Genomic DNA, 18,266 nt, shown 5'->3' with positions numbered 1-18,266 from the left:
GACTTACAGCGTACGATAGATCAAGTAGTATGTTATTGGACGAATACTACTAATATTGCAAATCTTCACAAAGCTCTTATTCAGTAATCTCTTTTGGTTGCACTAATGGGCCAATAAGGTCTAATCTTTTTATTGTGACAGTATGAAAATGATGCTGAGCATATTAAACTGATCTGTGTACAATATACAATATACGATCCAGACAAGGCTTTCCTAAAAAGGATTACCCTGAATTGTAGTCAGCCCCAAAGAAGCGCTAGTGTCATTTTTTTCCCCCATGGATCATTTTTTTTTCCCCTTATAAAGTAAACAGGACGTCTGGGTGTCTGACTGACATTAAACTTCACCAATTTGACAATTTACAAGACAGCTCTCAAACCATAATGATATTTTACCGAAAGCTGCTTTACTTCATAAATCCTTATATATAATCCCTGGGACCAGTCGGCAAGATGTTGCTGAGGGATTTAACTATGATTGAATAAAAAAGGAATGAGAAGAAATCTATTGAAATGAAGAATGCAAAATAGACAGCTATACTTGCTGATTTAATAAAAAAGAGGGTCTGTCAAGCTCCTGTGTGGGGTGGCAACCAAGCCCGTCAATGGGAAAATGGGTCAAGAGCTATGTTGCTATAATTGGCATTAATAATTCAAAATATTACATGTTCTTAGGAGATATGTGCTCTGTATATTCCTTTGTTTTTTCAGGTAGGTTGCTAATGCCACATTACATTATGAATTTGAAGTGTAAATTTGGTAGAATGTATAATTTTGTCATGTTTTTCAATTTGAACATGTGGATGTTTGAAAACTATGTTCTACATCATAGAGCTGTATTTGCTGCATAGTACTCACCTTTTGACCTTGTCAAGGCTTGATGCTGCATAAAACCCAAAATTTGGCACATTTTGATATTGTAGGACAGACTGCAGTAACCTCAATTCTTTCCCCCCGCAGTGTGCCAATTCAACATGTAAGGGATTAGAGGAAGATGGATCTTAAGATATGAAACTGCTTATTGTCTTCAACTAATGACTGTCAGTGTGGTTTTATGTAGTTGTGAGCTGATTCCAAACACACTATTTCTAGATGTTCTGTACTAAGAAAAAGTGTAAGAACTGAAAGTGCAGAAATGCAGCCATTTTCAGACTCGGGACCCTGCCAGCTGTTTCTGTGTGTGTAGCATCCAAAAGCACTACACGGTGCCAGAATTTTGTGGATCTTAGCATGCAGATGAAATACACAAACACGATGGAAACACGTGAGAACCAAGTCTACAAACCTTGAAGAAGCTCAGAATACTCCTTTTCTGGAGCATTCTGCCCATTGCTTTATATGGAAAGAGAGGTGTCTGGGTGAATTCAGTCTGCTGAATCACTGCTGTGATGCTTTGTCCTGTGAGTTTGTCCTTAACAAATTTATGCAAGTGTTGAGCTAGTATTACTTGTTGAGATCCTTGCACATCATCATTCCTTTGACAGTTGTTGAAATTAATTGGAAACATCATGTCAGAGCAGAAAAAAGATTGTAACACTTTAATTTGTCACTGAAAGTTGAGTGAATGGCTGCCCTCCAATTCTATAATATTGCCTCGTATTTCAGCTCCCCATTTTCCATTTTTCCTGGTAAGAAAGAATATGTCCAGAGCAAACTTTACAGGCTGTTAACTTAATAAGATGAAACAGAAGGTTGTCAAACTACAGCCCAGATCAAATCCCTGTTTATTAAAAATGATGGTCCCAATGTTTTGTTTACTTTATTATTCAGCAAACATTGCGGGCTGTTTAAAGGCCCTGGTGAAGTTTAAGACACTTGAATGCATCACTGTACATTGGAGTAGGAACATATTGTAAAATCACACAGCACATATGCATAATCAAAAGGAAATATTCAACAGCTATCTTAAAATGCCCCACACCATCTGCCATACCATTACAGAGACGCACCTGGGGAAAGACCATAACCCCTCCATTAATAAAGACATTGCTCTCTGTAACAAGGTCTTGGGTCAGGGTTTTGGTCAGATTTTTGATAGCTTTCAGATTAATAAAACTTTGAACCCCCCAAACTGGCCGTATTGCAAAGCCATCCACCAATGTCAAGGGGGGGGGGGGGCTGTGTTACACTGTCCCCATTAACTACGTCCAGTCTAGCAATCACTCCCATTGTCCCTCTCAGAGAATCATTCGAATCTGCAGAGCTCATTAGTGGTATTTAAGACTCCTTTGGGTTTCACATACACCCCTGAAGATGCTTGGGGGAGCTGGGGGGGGGGGGGGTTGGGGTAAGCAGTGGGGGGAGGGGGCACCAAATCTGGTTTGGGTTGCTCCTGGAGATTTTAGCCGGTGGGCTTATGTGGGTCAGCCATGAAACAAAGGCATGGGCATTTGGAGCATGGAGAGGAAGACAGCGTGGAGCCTTGAAGGAGTCCCTGGTGGGATTAAGTCTCCGTAGTCACATCTGACAGGAACTTACTTGGCTTCACAACGGTCCCGCCATATGGGTCCCCCCGAGTCTCTCTAACCCTCTCCCCTGCTCTTAACACTCTATCTGCCTCTTATTTTCCTCTCACTTCAACACTGCAATATAACAATACACTGACTCTCTCTTACAATAAATTAAAGCTGTTGTAATGCCATTTTTTGCTACTCTGTCATATGAAGCTACGTTTGCAAAAAAAATTTATTATAATGCAATGTAATATTTTGGTAATTTTGTACTGAATGTAAGGTAATATTGTAGTTTAGTATTAACAGACCATGTAGCTGTGTGGACAAATGCTGAAGCAGGCTGTGTCCATTATGAGCATGCAGTTTCTGAGCATTGAAGACCGGCAGTAGAAAAGTATGATGAAGCGGCGTGGACATGAAGTGTGTCTGAAGAATGTGATCTGCTTTTTTATTTGCATTCTCAGGGTGTTCACAGGCTTTTCTTTTTATTGAATCATTTAGCTACCTTTTTTTTTCCTTTTTGAACAGCAGTTTTAGGAACAAGGTATCGACAGTAGGCCTCAGTGTTCAGCCTTGAATGATGTTCGCAGTTTTACAAAAAACAAGTGTGCTCCTTAACCGACATGACAGTGAGGGTTTTTGTTGGTTATTTTTGCAACTGTGAGATCAAACGCAATCGTCCTCCTTTCCAGAGAGGAATTCTGCACGGACTCATTTTTGGCATCCTGGCTTAAAACATTTCAACAAATTAGTCTCAAAGAACATGGGGAGAAATTAAAATATTCTCAGTGCGGGCTGGGAAGAGGAGACTTTAGCTCTCCTTCTGTGGCTGGGCAGAATCAGCCAGCTTGTTGACTTGCAGGTTTTTTTTTTTTTTTTCTCCGCAACGAGGGGCAACCGTGGGATGGCCGGCCGCCCAGCAGTCGGGAGCTGTCTGTTTATTCGGGAGACCGAGTGGGGGTCAGGGAAGCAGCGTCCCAGTCCCCATCATCACACGAAATCCCTCCTTTCATTCTTAGTGGCGAGTCCCGGCGGCCCAACTGCCCGCGGCTAATCGAATGGGAACGGGCCAGGAATAAATCATCTTTCAAGCCTCCCGATATTGAGCTGCCGCCTTGTAGTGAATCAATTTAGACAAAAATAAACATCCATCATGTTTCTCTCTGTCAGAGCTGTGGGGAGCAGGGAGAGAGGAAACGGGGCGTGTTGGTGGTACGTGTTGTATGCGTATCTGTTTGTTGCACTGAACAATGAAGGGCCCCAGGACCTGCAAAGTACAGCAGACAGCAGCAACTGTGCTTGCCCAGTGTGTTGCTGGGCTATTGTTGTTGCACTTTGAATACAGTGTCGAGTTGCTTTTGCTTTTCCCCTGGAAGACTTTGTCCTCCTTCTTATTAGGCTGTGCTTTTCGAGTCCAGACGCACATGCATTTCTTTCGATTTTCATTTCCATTTTGTATTCAGACCATACACGTGCAAGTTCTTTTGCGAAATAATTCATCCATCAGATCTGTGAAAATGGGCCAGTAGATGGTCATGATCTGCTAAAATTCAATCTATACATTGATATTGGATATTGGCTGTTTGTCACACTGTCCAGCCATAATTCAAATTTCAATTAGTGACCATAGGACAATATCATATTTTTATCAGGTAAAATTGTAAGGTGTTGGCCTATCATTTAATCGAGCAGAACAAAATATTTGTAGACAGTATAGAAATGTTACTGTTACATTGACAGCAGAAAAATATTGTTTTTATTGTATTGTATTGAGTTTGTTGTGAGTTGTGTCTCGTAACTGGCATTGAGCGGTCTCCCTTTCATATAAGGTGCTTTCAGATGCATCTAAATGAATATTCTGCAAATCACATGATATTCTATGCAAAGTCCATTCTATGCAAAGAATATTTATAGGGTATTTCACTGTAACTTTCTTCGAAATTTAATACCGTGATATTGGAGAGTGACATGTAAGTAAACGTGATATATTTCCTTTCATTGGCCACATAAAATAGGAAAAAAGACACAGGTAACAAAATTTACTTGTTTTATTTCTGTCAGAGAGAGCTGTCCAAGCCCAGTGTACCGCTTCGGTGCTGTTTGAAACTGTAAATCTTTTTTTACCTGTGTGCATTGTTTGAAGTGTGTTGAATTGTACAGTGTGCCAAATTGGAGAGGCCCAGTCCCAGGTCGGCAGGAGTACAGAATTCAGTGTTTAGAATCAAGGCAAAGGACTAGGCATCAGTGTGTCACCCTAAACGACTGTGTTGGTTTGATGCTAAAAAAAAGGGGTATTCACTGTAGTATTTGGACGCTAACACTAATTTTCAGGCTAGTGATACATTTCACACATTTCCCGGCAAAATGAATAGAAAATAAAACAATCTGACGTGAGGCGATTTGAGGAAGGAGATGTCTTCATTAATTAGCTAACCCCAAGGGCTGCGTTCTAGAGGGTTATTTTTTTCCTGTGCCTAACACTTTTTTAAGTATATTTTGACATTTTAGTTTTGACACTACATGACAAAACGGATGTTAATTGATTTGATTTAATTCTATCAGTCGAAATTCACAGAGCCTTGTCTATTTATATTGTACGTCAACGGACTGTCCATTAGATGAAACCAATCAGTGCTTTTCTTGAAGTGGCGGAATTTCCTGGAGTAAGTTTTATGAACCACATTTTGACATTTTCTTTACATTCTTGGACAGGACCCATGGCAATTATGGTGAAAACTGATTCACTGTTTTACTAATTATTATGATTTTGATATCGCAGTTTGTGTCTTTTTGTATTCATGTATACACAAATATAAGACTGCATATGCTATCTGCTAAATGAAATAATCTGAGATTGTCCAGCACTTGTGGGCAAGTGCGGGTTTGACATCTGGCTGTTAGATAGACAGCCTTGCTTGTGTTTGAAGTTTCCCCTCTTGAAAAGAAAGGCTGGAGCCAGACTAGCCCAAGGGAACAATGAATGTGTTCTCAAGATCAGAAATACGGAAATAAGAGAAATATTGAAGTTCAGCATCTAACTGGGAAACATCAGTTTTGCTCCAAATGTGGAAGAAGTGATATTCCTGAATGTTATTTATGTTACAGCCAGATCTTTTTCATCCTTTTCAATGTTTAAAAAACAGCATTGCTCCATGAGCAGAAAAAATGCATGCTTGTATGTAAAATACTTGCACAGTTCCTTGATTTGTTCTATCAGAAACTGACTGCGCAGTGGGTTTTAATGCTGATGGCAACAGTGAAGTAAACTTCTGTGCACTTTGTGCAAGTGCTGTGTAACGTAAAGGCACAAGAGGCCTTGAGTTTAGTGCATTGCACTCGTGCCCTGGGGAGTTCCTCTCTGTTAAAAAAAGGTTATTCAGTGCCACACGCGGATCAGTTTTTAAGGCAGTGAAGGGGGGACTGAACAGTCTTTTGAGTCTTTTTATTAGACCTCTGATTGGAGAAGATGTCCAGGGAAGATGAGCTGCTGAGAGGGCCAGGATTTATTGTTCATTTTCTCTAATAATTTAATTCTTCTTTTTGGAGATTCATTGACCGAGCAAGCCATTGAGAGACATGTCGGCTATACGTACACTTCATACTTTCTTGATTTCGGTGGAATTGCACTTTTTCTCTCTCTCCCTCTCTTTTTATTTAATTGTGTCTGGGAGAAGTAGAGCATAAAACTGTCTATCAAGCCTTCCCAGGATGTGTAAGCCGGTCTGCTGGAATATCTATTAATCTTCAATCCTTGTGGAGTTTTACGCCTTACTACGGCACCAAGAAAGGCGAGCCCTATCTCCTTGGGTCGAGTCCAAGTGGGCCTTGCGTGAACTGTAAGAAGTAAAGAGAGGGAAAGAGCAAAAGAGAATGCTTTTCCTCACTCAAACACAATACTTTCAAAAGCAGATGCAGCTGGAGCTGCCGACAAGACTCCCTAAAACACGGTTGCGAGCTCCCTAGTTGTTAAGTGGGCGTTGACTCCTGCGAGAGTTTTTCTTCTCCTTTTTGAAACAGATGTATAGCTTTCCAGGCTGCCTCTCAGCTGTCATTTTTTCTGACATAACTACCACTGTCAAAATAGGTCTCTCCCTTCCCCCTGCTTGCATGGAATCCAGCGCGTGTAGCAGATATAATGAAATACACAGCGTATGAAACCAGAGGTCCTGTCTTATCAGGTCTGCACGGTCTGCTGTATGAAGCTTTCACTCAGTCATAGAATATTGACCACTGTGTGCGCTTTAAGGTTATGTCAACTAGACTGCAGTTGAGCTGATTACAATTTCTCTGAAAACCTCAACAAGCTGTAAATGCTTAGGAACATGCAGCCCCTTCTTCTGCCCAACCACACTGAGGTCTGTTAATGTGGGATAAGCCATATAAGGACCTGTTTAAATACAAAAAGAGGACTTGGATGGATTCCCTTATTTCTGTCAGACGTTGTGCTCTGTACCTCTTCACGATTAAGCTGACCGCAGCAAGTACCCAACCCCAACCCGGAATGCGGTGGGAGCGTTGAAACAACGTGTCAAAAACTGAAAATGCAAATGTGAAATGATAAGCTAACCTGAGCGAGGGCCATGCATTATCATCGCATAAAAAAACCCAGACACCGTCAGCACATACCGCCTATACTGTCAGGACACATAGCAGGCACTCCTTCACAGTGAATCTGCATTTAAATGGCACGGTTTTCCACCCCCTACGCGCTGTTCCTCCTTAAACTGCCCAACTGTCACCACGCACTCGCCGTACTGTTGTATGCATTCAGCGGCTGTCGCCACACAGTCACACTCTGCACTTGAGGCAGAACTGTTTCAGAGAGACTCCAGATCCATCTTAATTGCACAGTGTCAGGTTGTAAAAATGGAGACAGATTTAGCATAATTATTGACTGGAAGTGCTTTATGAGTCCTGTGAAAGTGATCGGGGTAGACGCCATGGTGAATCCCGATGTCGCCGGCCGCTCATCTATCATCATTTACTGCACCAAAAGGAGGAAGACAGTCTGTCATCCCTCATACCTTTTCAGCTGTATTCAGGAGCGCATTACATCTGATTCAACGTCTCTCCCCTGAAGTGCTCTGCGAATTTCACCATGGTCATGTAACTGAATATATTTGGGTATCTGATTCTTTTTTTTTTTTTTTTTTTGGGGTATTGTAACATGGTCTGTGACAGTGCGGTGTTGAAGACTGGCCCTGGTTACGATGTTGTGTCTTAGAGGGCTCCAGTTCTTCCCCACTCTGGTCCAGCCGAACTGGAAATCTGGGAGGTCGCACCTTGACCCATCTGCAGATCACCTCCCTAATCCCGCCAACCCCCTGGGGTGGCTGTCGTTTCCCAGAACCGGCTGTGTTAAGCTCTGATGCCCAGGGTTTCAAAAGGAGAGCAGTTACAGGAGCGTTAGTTCTCCAAAGCTCTGCTAATGATTTCAGCTTAGTGTAAGCGCATCTCTTTGATCTGAGGACACTGATCAGTGATCTGAGGGTGCTGAAATGATAGCGTGGTCGTAAATCATTCTCAACCAGCCTTTGCTCTACCAGAGCATCAGAGCCCCGTAGACTTGAAATGGCATATCAGAAAAGCAGGTGAGAAACATTAAACATTAATCATCACACACACAATCACACAGATTTGCACAGTCACTTTACTTATATAAACAGTCTACATCGTATTCCTGTGGAATACGTAGTTATAGTTATATTTATATTTTTTTATATTTATTCTCCATATTTATAAACCCACAATGTGCCTGAATGCCCTTGCTGTAAATATGTGTAATATGTGTAATTTGTAGAAATTCTTGTTCTTGTCTCTCAGTGTCTTCATTGTGTTATGTCAAACTGTTGTATTGTCACCGTGGGCCTGAGAGAAACGCAATTTCAATCCTTCGTATGTCCTGTGCATATTGGAGAATTGACAATAAAGTTGACTTTGACTTTTGACTTTGACTTTAAATCAGATTAAGGGTCATGCCAATATACCAATGTAGAGATTGCTTAATACAATGCTACCGTTATAATGTAACTCATATCATGTAATATACTGTACATGATGTTTTATATGAATGGGTAAAATACTAAGTACCATAAACACTTGGTCACCTGCATTCAGCCAGCCTAATAATTGCTCTTATTTCATGATTAGTGGGCTCGTATTGACTGAAAAACATCACTGGTTGCCTACAGCTGCCTTTGGGGCATGGGAATCATGCTGAGCTGGAGTGTGGACACTCCCTCACTCTCTTTTCTATAGTTACTGAACAATATTTCCTCCGCGATACCTGCTTCTCTCCACTGACCTCTCATCTCTTACCCAGTCCGTCATAACCTTTGCATCGTTCTTCTTGATTATGATCCTCTCTCAGCAGATGAAGCGCATCAGTAAAAGAAAAAGGACCCGGTAATGAAGGGGTGCTATTGAACAAGTGGCCGCCTGGTTCATAAGGTGATTACATCTTCGCTTGAGGGTGCAAGACTCGATATGAGCATAATATGATTAATTAGGTCCGGTCTCTGGGTCAATGGCCCTACACTGACATGGGTCACATTGCTCAACCTAATGCCTTTTGGATTTTGCCTGTATTGATAGCGCAATGATGAACTCATGAATAGCTGAATAGTCTCGTTAATGCTGCAACGATTTTATTGTCTGGGAGGTATTCTTCAGTGGTTAGCAGAAATTGCTTTGTAGATATTCTGATGAATTTATAAGTGTGGTTTAGAGGACTCCAAGGCGTGGGTCTTTCATTGATTTAAAATGTTTCTCCCTAAGGCGAGTAATAAAAACGGTACACACAGTTGGGCTATGTGTACAACATAAAGTGTTGTACTTTACCTCATCTGTGAGCCACTGAAGGGACAATGTCCAAAGCATAGCAGTGGATTAACATTTATTTTTATGGGTATACGTTTTTTTTTAACACTTCAGCATTGTATGCATAGAATCAGTGAATCCTAAAGACATCCATCAAGATGCAGATATCTTGCAATAAATCCCTTGATTCCTCGGGTTTTTACACTGCCTTTTCATGAGAAACTATGTCAGACATTGGACAATCGGTTAATAAACCAAGATGGACAATCGGTTAATAAACCAAGCTTTTAAATCGATCTTGGGCACATAAGCACTGGAATATGTTAAACATCTGTTCATCTTGTAAGGAGATGTTGTGTATTTTTCTCTTCTCTTATGAGGTTGATCATTAAACATAAAAGTGGGTTCTCCATTTTGCCCTTTGAGTCTCCTGGGAGTTGAGTCCCTCGGTGTTCTCTCAAATGAATTCTGGATTATCTTAATCCTTAACCTGTGGGGTATTTCTGAGCCAAGAATGAGACAAGTGTTTTCTGTCTGGGTTACCCGCCATGGTAAAGCCTCAGGAGACCAAAGGGAGTTTTGTAGATTACCAAAAATGTTAAAGAAGACCCTATCCTATATACTATATGCATAACTGCAAATGGCAATAGAACCGTCACATTGGCAGCCAGCCTTGTAGTCCAAAAATGACTCCACCTGTCTGTAAACTAAGGTTAGCGCATGTATTTATAGTGTGCCTCATGGCCAGTAAACAGGTGAAAGTGTTTAAATCACAAGAGCACTTGCATAGGAGGTAGTAGTAGAAAGCATGAAGCACTAATGCCCATATTGTATATAACAAGGGTGTGCATAATCCTTAAATTTGAGAAATTAATACAAGCAAGTTTTGCTTTTTCCTTTTATTGGTCAACAGCATGGGTTTTGCTTTTTAATAAAAATGTTAGCATTTACTTACATGTGTTTCTTAAAGGTAATGACAGAATGTATGACAAACCGAATTATAGTTTGATAGAATAAAAACCCAAACAAGCATTGTTGAGGACCTCTTGTGATATACCAGAGGGTAGATTTGTAGGAACAGAGGCAGGTATACACTCCAACAGTGGTCTCTCTAGTCTCTGTCTGATTCCCTGGCTGGGTGTTATCTGTTGTAAGAGTCTGTTGGTGTAGTACGTGGCAGAGAAGCATCAAGTCCGAAGAAGCAGATTAAGCACTGCAGGCTTCGTGATTCTCCCCCCCTGCCCCAAAAATGGGAGGGGGCAGCGCTCTGTGATTGGTAATGATATTAAGATTGACGTTTTAAATCCCCTCTTGAAGTTCAAAGCTCCCAAACAGACAGTAAACGCACGAGAAAGACATGGCTGAGACTAGCCCAGGCAAGGGCTGGCTGCTGATAAATAAGTGAAATAAGGCTAGGCTGAAATGGCCCATCGGTCCCAAACGGGTTTAGCAGCAGGATTTTAAGATCAAATTCGCAGCGGCAGAGGGAGATAGCAGACATTGGTTTTAAATTACCTGAGATTGCTTTGTGGTTTCTGTCTTCGGGGACTCGAGAAGACAAGATGTTCATTAAAACGTGCGTGGCCATCGAGGCCGATTGAGCAAAAAGCACACTTGTGGTTTCCGAAGCCTGAGCAGACAGAGGGCTGGTAATTGCTGAATTGGTGGGAGTAAAAGGAGGCCCTGCGACCATATGTTTTCTGCCTGTTACAAAGAAAACTGTCAGTGGTGTCATGGGCATTGTTTTTTTAAGTAACATGTTTAAAAGTAGGGATAGTTTAAACAATGTCAGACATAGTGTTGTATGTATGCCCATCAGGGAATATATTGTAAGTGACTCCCTTCTAGTTTTGATTGAAGTCGGGCATGGCTGTGATGGCCACGATCTGCTGGTTTAAAGCCAAGACGACTACTTTTCACACATTTTTGTTCCTCAATAAGGTTTCAGCCTCACTGGCTATCACAGCAGAGCCAGGTGAAATTACACCATCTCAGAGCAAGTATGAATGACACAGTTCTTCAGTCTTACCTGTGGGTGTGTACAGTACTTCTGTAACTGATACATGATGGAAGGTTCTTGGTTCCAACTCCCATCATGCTTTGCAACCCCACAGTACATACACAAAGGAGGAAGAGAGACATGAGCCTCCACTTTGCCGTTGAACCACATTTTTGTTACTAGTGGCTTCCGAACGTGGTTTGGCTTGACCAATGATGAGACACTTTACTGGTTTGTGGCCCGAAGATATGATTTAGCAGAGGGTTGAGGGGAATCCATGAAAACGAATGGTTTTCTTCTTGTTAATGGAGTATTGTGATTTGTAGATGAATACAATATAAGTGTGTAGGGGGCTTCAGCCTGTCTGATCCTGTGTGGTATAATATTTTGACAGTTCAGTGTGGATGTCAACCTTCATTGCCCCTCTGTGATGTCACTGCATCCCTAAAGCTCTGTTCTGCAGGCTGAATGCACTGCACAGGGTCTATCCGTGTTTGGAACAGTTTCTGCTGCTCAGCACCAACCAGATCTGTCACTGTGGATTCTGTTGGTCTTTTAAATGGTTTTTTTGTAAATGGTATTGGTCAAGGCTGCTAATTGATCTGATTTCGCTTCTATCACAGAAATTCTGTTTTTGCAGAACCTGTAAAATGTGCAGCAGCATTTTTGGCCTGTTGATCCAAGATCCTTTCAGTCTGATTTCTCTGTTTTACAAAATTTGACCAGATTATGTCTGGCTCAACTACAGGTTTGTAGGTTTAGCAGATTTACCATAACACATGATTTGCTGTAAGGGTATTGCATTTTAACTTTATATGTTGCTATTTTTAGTTTAATGCTGTTGAAACTGTACTATGCCAAGCTCTGGACCCATCAGACTTGGTTTCCACGAGGGCAAAACAAGCACAGTGGATTTTGATACTTTATAGTTTACTCTTGTACCAGGTTTAGTAATGAAAGCCGTTTTAAGTCGGACTTGAAAGTCTTTAGGAGAAATTGGCTCCAACTTGAGGGGGAGGGGTATTGATTCTAGCCAGTGGCTCATTGCCGTAAAAAGATGGATGGATTTTTAAAAATGCACAGCGTGTCAGAATATAAAGACCATTGTGTGCTTCCACATAGGAATCAGCTGAAATATTTACAACATAAATCTTGTACCAGCTTTACTGTAGCTTTGTTTGTTTTTCTTGAAAGGAAAAAAGATGACAGGAAAGTGCATATCGATCGCAGAGTCAGAGGGAGATGAGGTCCCAGAGTGACACCCTCAGTACCCTTTCAAGTAAACCGAAACGTCTCTGAAAAGCGCTTCTCAGTCTTTTGTAGAGGCATCAATTAAACCGGCTGTCCGCACTGTTTAGATTCAGCTGTTGGACGGCATGGGCACCGAAAAGCCGTATAAAGGGAACAAAGATAGTGATGTTTTCATGTGGTGGATTGGTTAGAGATATATTGACCTGCTTTTACAGTCTCTGGATGACCAGGTCGAACAAATTCCATAGTTAATAATACAAGCTTTTAAATGAATCCAAACTTTGGAAAGTTACTACTTATAAGTCTCTATAGAGTGTGCAGGTGTAAATTCTAGCACCTGAGGTTCATGTCACATTATTGGGACCTGAACACATTTTGGAAAACTGGATTTCCTGCTCAGAGATCATTTGCTGTTGCTGTCACTGTGAGATTTATTGTTGTTTTACTGGACAGTGTCATAGGGTCACAAACAACAGAACTTTCTACAAGAAGGGTCTGGTCTTCGTCAGGCTGTCTGAAAGGAAGGCTCTTCTGTACAGTTCATCTCCAGTGTGCTCAGACTCAAAGCAGGACACAGTTTCTTCCTCAAAGCAGTGTGCACTAGTCAGTTTAAAAGAACTTTTAACCTTGGACCAGTACTAGTTACAATTTTAGATGCTTCAGTAAAGAACATGTTAAATGACCCATTAATATCACTATGCAAAAGAAGTCCCAAAATATCTTAAATCCCACATCTCCTCTCTAAGATGTGCTCAAGGTAGCATGTGGCCAAATCTCGCAGAACCCACAGGAAGTCCATTTTGGATTTAGGTTCTTCTTTCTCCTTTTTTATCAGTAGGCTAATACAAAGCCTAAAATCCCCAAAAGAGCTGAATAAAGAATAAATGTGTGTTTACTTTCCCCTTGTTGAGATTTAATCACGCAACCCAGTAATCTTAACCTCAGGAATATGGAAAAATGACTGCGATTTCAGGATAGTCTCAGCGATTCTTTGACGAAGTCATCTGCTTCAGCAGATAACATGGAGGGGATTTAGTACCATCACGTCATCCTAGGGCAATTATTAAAATGAAACTAACAGAAGACTTTCCAGTGGCAAGGGAGAACAGTTTTTTTTTCTTTTTTTTGAGGGGGGAGGGGGGTTAAAAATATATCTATTTTTCATTCCTGTCCTCTCAGCCCTCCCTCCCCACCTCACTTTCTTGCCATTATTTTCAACGCAGGTTTAATGGCAACACACAGGTTACAGCAAATTGATTCTATCAGCGCAGGATGAGAACTGCAGGCCTCCTCCTAATGAATAAAAGAGACATTGCTCTTACTCTCTCTCTCTCTCTCTCTCTCTCTCTCTCTCTCTCTCTCTCTCTCTCTCTCCTCCTGGCATCTCCGGGAGCGGCACACTCCTTCCAGATGCCATCGATTTGAATATCAAACGGCACTAAAAGCCATTTTCTCTTGTTTGCCGGAATCGGGGAGCGCTGTGCGAGGTGGGAGGTATCCACCGCCGGTCTGAGGGCGGGAGCCGCACAAGAGAGGGAAATAGCCATCTGACCACAGGACGCCTGGCTATCTGAACTGTGCTCTCTATGCCAGCTGGCACCTTCCGTATTTTAAAAGCATACCTCGGGTGAATTCACACTTCCGAGACCTTTGCAAATGAAACGGCGACTGGTGCTCATAATGAAAAAGTGAAGAAAATCACAAAATGAAATTCAGCCTTCAAGTGATATTCTTTCCCTGTCTCACTTTTGATGTAAACAATGCTGGCTGAAGGAAAGTGGGTGAAATAAGAGAAATAGTGCTTCACTGAGTGGAGGGTTCTGAGTAATAGGGTGGGGTAATGGAGAAATGTGCCTTGTTGGAAGTACCATTTTCTTATTGACAAATTGTGATTGTACTCTTCATTTTGACAAATAATGTATATCCCTTTGCTCTGTCATTTGTTGAAGGGTTGGAACACTTTTAAAACGGCAGTACCATTTACAGACTATTACATCCAGAAAACAGTAAATCTACGTACATTTGATCAAAGCCTTCCATCAGAGGGTCTTTGACACTCGTTTGCAACAAGTCAACAACGTCTTTCGAGAAGAGCTAATGATGACTGAAACATTTGATACCAGAGAGCACTGAGCCAAAGGTAGAAATCTCACATCAACATGTAGTTTAGCCTGTGTTTTTCCTTATAGGGTTTTTGTTTGAAGGCTTTGCACAGGGACAGGTACCTCCCATTTGTTTAATATTAACATCTTAATTATTCAGTTAAAATCTTTACACTGAATGGCTTGTCATCACCATGATTTATGAAGGTTTAATGTTTAGGGCCAAGGTTTATGTTTCAGGCCAAGAGTGATTGGAAGGAATTTAAAAAAAAAAACCTTGAGGAGTAAAATCGGCCTATGCTAAGGATCTGAATGATATATACATATCTGAGTTTCAGGTATATCAGTTTTATATTTTGGGTGACTCAAGTTGGATATGTGTTCATATGTTTGTGGCAAGGTTAATTTATTAAAATGTACAGTAGATAAGACAAAAGATAGGCCAGAGATGGTTCATTAGAACAAGTAAATTACTTAACTCTGTTCTAAGAATGAGAAGTGTCAGTGAATTTAAAGGGATCCTGAATCCTGAATGTTATGCAAGAAAAACAAACTCATTGATCATTCAAACCACCTGATACAATGTTGGAAGCATTAGAGGTTTGTTACAAGGATTTGGAAGCTTTTTACAATGAGTGGGTAGGTCCTCTCAACTTCCCTTGTCCACCACTGTAACTTTTGGTTCCCAGGTTTTCATGCAACAACTGATGATAGTGGGTTTATGAATCTCTAGTGACATCACTTGGCAACATGTCAAGGTTTAACTGGTGATGAAGTGTCTCCTTGACCTGCCCTGCAATATCAGAATTGCCTTCCCAAAACCTTGATTGGCTCTCATTGTCTCTGTAAGTGCTTGCTTGAAGTTCCTAATTTACATATATAATTAATTCACTTCCTTTTAGTTTGTGTGTGGGAAACATGGAGGTTAATGTATATGAGTTAATACTTTTGTTTAAACTAGGTAGTTGCACATTGAGTCATTTGTTATCCATATTCTCTACTGCTTACAGTTTACTTTATTCACATAATCAATCAGGTTTTTTCCTGGTGAAAAAAGGACTGGAATGATTATGCTGAAACTCCAGTTATTTCTGTGTATGATATTTAATGATAACTTGTTGCAAAGACATCTGCATTCACTCTTACATTTATGCTGGAATATTGCAAATAATTGTTCTCAATAAGGTTTTTAAGATTTCCCCCCATGTATGTTGAGAAAAAAAAATAAAATATAAATTCCAAAACAATATTAAGAACAGGTTGTTTGTTTAATGCATTAATAGATAAACAGTATTAAGCAAAAGTGTCCATTGTGCACATTTTACTGTGCACACTCTGAAGTATGCATCCATCCGTTAGTGAAAATGTACTGATTCAAGGCTCCTAAATGGCTCAGATTGTAAAAGCACCTGTTTCAAGTACAGGCTGAGCTTTTCAGCCCGGGTTCGATCCCGGCCGTGTCATTTGCTGACAGTGACAATGAGCCCACAGCAGTGGAACAAATCAGGCACGCGCAGATCTAACTGTGTAAAGCTGTGTATGAAGTGTCTTCCTCTAACTCATGTCTGCACAAGCGTGGCATAGGGACTGTCTGTGACACAACTGAGCACTCCAGATTGGGAGAAAAATGAGGTAAACTCATCGGGCATTCCAGATTCAGATCCAAGCATTCTGTCCAGATACGTTTACCTGTCAGCTGAAGGACCCCAGTTTCATTTACCCTACAGTTGACAAAACTGACCCTGTTGGGCAGTAGAATCTGTCCACAGTTAAGGATCTGCTCATTTTGACAGGTCACAGCTAAGAATATACCAACCCGAGTGGAAAGTGCGAATTGCCCTAGAGCTTGCACTGTCAGTCATTGCCAGGTTTGTTTGGCATGTAATCAGATTTTCTTCGTTGTAATTACCATGTAGCTACGAGGGCTGTCTGCCACTTAAGGGGCATGTGGCTGTACAGCAGCCCCTGGTGAAAACTGTGCCGGGGCAGACTGAGGGTGATTACTACAGAGCTGTGTCTCTGCCCTTATAAAGGGGCGTGCACCTCTGCAGCCAATCAAACGTGGAGGTTGGGGGTAATGAAAGTAGTTGTCCAATGATCTCTGGTTTGAGTCCCAGGAGGGGTACTGCTGAAGTAGCCATTAGGACTACAATAAAACATCCTCTGTTTTTGTCAACCCTGCATGTATATTTTGACCATTATGCCTAGTAATTTTTTATAGATACATCATCCTTATGTAATTGGAGTTGTTAATTTTGTCCAATATGCTTTTTATGGCATCATGAACACTAGGGGTAAAAAGTACAAAAATACCATCAATAATACCAAAACTAAATGCATGTTAATTAGCCTCCCGAATTGTCTGGAAGCTCAGATTGATGTAATTTCTGCCACAGTTGGACATGATGTGATGCCTTGAAGTGTTAATTTATTTCTGAAATGCCACTGATATAAATTGCAATACTGTCAAAATAAAACCATAGTTCATAGATTTTACATGCCAGTGTGGTTACTGCCTTGTAGGTGATGACAGATATTTTCCCTGTGCAAATATAAATGCTTAAATTGCATGTATCTTGGAGTCATTACACATGAACCATGACAACGTGTCAGATTCTGTGTCTTGTTGCTAAGTGTGTTTCTTGCTTATTGCAAGAGAATTGAATTGGACCCCACAGTAGCAGTGAAAGACACTCCAGGGAGAAGACGTTTTCTTGATGGTTCCACTAGACATTAATAAAATCATCTTACTCCATCCAGAATAGATTATTGGTGTTCGTTGTCTCAGGTTTTCTGTGAAATTGATATGGTGGCATACCTCTGAAGGCTACTGGAATTATGTGTCTATGATTGTTGTCATCATCATGGTTGTTTCCCCCCCCTACTACAAAGGATGGTTTGTGTCTTACTCTTTCAGGTGCTTTAACCTTTTTTTTACAGGCTGAAGAGTAAGTTGCAAACTGTGTGACTGTATGATAATTGTTTTTTTTTTTGTCATTTGGATGTAAGGAAACAGACCCCTTGACTGAACTTGTCGAAGCTCTAACCAACCTCTTTATCGCGAATTGCATATGTACCATGAGTGGCGCTTATTACATCCATTGCAGACCTGTTACAACCATTAAAATAAACTAGATTTGTAGTTTTCCATTAGAGGATAGGCCACAGTTTTGATCTCATTAGTGCCCTGTCGGGGTTCTGAAAGCGGGAGGTTGTCACGATGGTGGGTTTTTGTCTCGCCCACACACTTTATTCTTTCACTTGAAGACTGTAGAGCTGATAAAAGATTACAGTGAACGTGCTCTAAACTGCGATGAAAGCATTTGCCGAGCAGCTTTTTGTGAGGGAATCTGATTTATGGTTGATGGCGAGGTTGCAGTGTAATGCTGTACGATGATGGAGTTTAGTCGGTGCCTACGTGCAGTGGTGACACTGGATGGACGTGTTGCTGGAGAAGATGATTAATGTGCGGTGCCGACCATTATAATAATCCTTCATTTTGTCTGTCTTGCTAATACAGCTTGCCTCAGAGGAGTATATAAGTACTTGAGCCTTCACATGCTCTGGTGTAGGAATGTAATTTCAGCATGCACTCTTGTTTTATGCTGGCTGTGTGTGACTGAATGGAAAATCCACAGCAAGT

At 41.1% G+C, this 18,266-nt stretch overlaps 1 protein-coding gene across 12 annotated transcripts in view; it reads left to right on the top strand.

Moving 5' to 3' along the window:
- Window positions 1-18,266, top strand: part of ptprma (protein tyrosine phosphatase receptor type Ma) — a 201,918-nt gene that overhangs the window by 26,158 nt on the left and 157,494 nt on the right. The gene's annotated exons all lie outside the window — the stretch shown is intronic.

This window comes from Megalops cyprinoides, chromosome 2 (assembly GCF_013368585.1).
Source record: "Megalops cyprinoides isolate fMegCyp1 chromosome 2, fMegCyp1.pri, whole genome shotgun sequence".
Taxonomy (NCBI): Eukaryota; Metazoa; Chordata; class Actinopteri; order Elopiformes; family Megalopidae; genus Megalops; species Megalops cyprinoides.
This window is presented reverse-complemented; position numbering and strand designations above follow the sequence as displayed.